The sequence below is a fragment of the Dasypus novemcinctus genome, chromosome X (assembly GCF_030445035.2).
Source record: "Dasypus novemcinctus isolate mDasNov1 chromosome X, mDasNov1.1.hap2, whole genome shotgun sequence".
NCBI classification, from domain to species: domain Eukaryota; kingdom Metazoa; phylum Chordata; class Mammalia; order Cingulata; family Dasypodidae; genus Dasypus; species Dasypus novemcinctus.
The window spans coordinates 117,082,347-117,084,420 of NC_080704.1; positions in this window are offsets into that span (position 1 = coordinate 117,082,347).

Genomic DNA, 2,074 nt, shown 5'->3' on the forward strand with positions numbered 1-2,074 from the left:
AGTGAAGCCCAATATAATGTCAGGTTCCCTTACTAGTAAAATGGAATATAGCGATGAGTTTAAAGGTTAGATATAGAATACATACTGATTTGGAAAAATTCTACATCCTATCTTTTTCTTTTCTTTTTTCCTAATTATTGAGCTTCTCTTCACAAGAGCCTTAGATCACAGTAATTCATATATACAATATACAGTACTCCCACACATCCGCCATAAAACCTTTTCCCTTCCACAGTGATAATCTTTTAACTTATTCATATCATATTTACTAAAAGTGATGCGCAGACTCCGAAACAATAGCTTTCAAATGAGGTGACATCTGTGCTTACATTGTGATCCATATTTTAGGCTACACAGTTTTCTAAATTTTTTAGTTATCCTATGTTTTAAATTATGATATACATTATTAGTCTGTCGGCCCCTACATGTTTTTGGTGTAATATTACATGTTTTATATCCATCCTTGTGTACTCTCGTGAAACTCCTCTCTTGCCCCCACATTTACCTTGGTTCCATCCATTCAACATCCATTTTCCCCTCCCCTTGGGGCCCACAGTGACAGCCAATCTCCATTTCCCGAGGAGCCACATCCAGCGATACTTGCAACAGTGTTCAGGGCCTGACTTGCTCAACTGCCCTAATCCCCTGGGAGCCACCCTTTCTCTCGAGAGATACAGTTCCCTCTATTTGATGGCATTAGTCCTCCCCAGGATGTGGGTCCACCCCCACTCTCACTACTTGGGTCTCTACCCAATGGTACAACCCACCCTGGCAAAATGAGCATTCAGACATTCCCCAGGAATCCGTCCCACATCAGACCATCCCCTCCGAGCTTCCTAAACAGGTAACCCTCCTAATTATATTTTGATACGGTTTTCTCAGCATTTTACTCTCAACCAACACCTGACAATCTCCTATGTTTGTATGTTGCCCCTCCCTCCCCACAATTTTTTGGGCAATATTAGCCATATGCCCATCCCCAGCCCCCTCAAGCCCGCAAAGCCCCACCCAAAGGCAACCCCTTGCCCCCATTTTATCTCTTCTTTGTGCTCATGCTTACTGCCAGCTCATCATAGATTCCACCCCTGCAGACGTCAGCTCACATCCTTCCTCCACCCCCCGATATCCTGTAAGCCTATCTTTCAGTTTTTAGCTCTTTGAGGCAGCTTGCTTATTTCATATCATTGAGGTCATGTAGTATTTGTCCTTCAATGCCTGGGTTGCTTCACTCAACATAAGGTTCTCAAGATTCATCCATGTTATCACGTGAGTTTGTAGTGTATTTGTTCTTAAAGCTGAGTAGTATTCCATTGTATGTATGTACCACATTTTATTGATCTACTCATCTGTTGATGGGCATTTGGGTTGATTCCAACTTTTGGCGATAGTGAACAATGCTGCTTTGAACACTGGTGTGCATATATCAGTTTGTGTCCTTGTTTTCAGTTCTGCTGGGTATATACCCAGCAGTGGTATTGCTGGATCATATGGCAAATCTCTGGTTAGTTTTTTGAGAAACCACCAAACTGTCCTCCAGAATGGTTGGACCCTTCTGCATTCCCACCAGCAGTGGATTAGTGTTCCCATTTCTTCACATCCTCCCCAACGTTTGTATTCTTTTTTTTTCATAGCTGCCAATCTTATGGGAGTAAGATGGTATCTCACTGTAGTTCTGATTTGCTTTTCCCTGATAGCTAGAGATTTGGAGCATTTTTCATGTGCTTTTTAGCCATTTGTATTTCTTCTTTGGAGAAGTGTCTGTTTAAATCTTTTTCCCATTTTTTAAATGGGCTGTTTAGCTTTTTATTTTCAAGTTATAGGAGTTCTTTATATATGCAAATTATAAGACTCTTATCAGATATATGGTTGCCAAATATTTTCTCCCATTGTGTGGGTTCCCTTTTTACTTTCTTGACAAACTCCTTTGAGGTGCAGAAGGCTTTATTTTTGAGGAAGTTCCATTTATCTATTTGTTATTTTGCTGCTCGTGCTTTTGGTGTGATATTCATGAAGCCATTTCCTATTACAAGGTCTTGTAGATGTTTCTCTCCACTGCTTTCCAAGGTCTTTATGA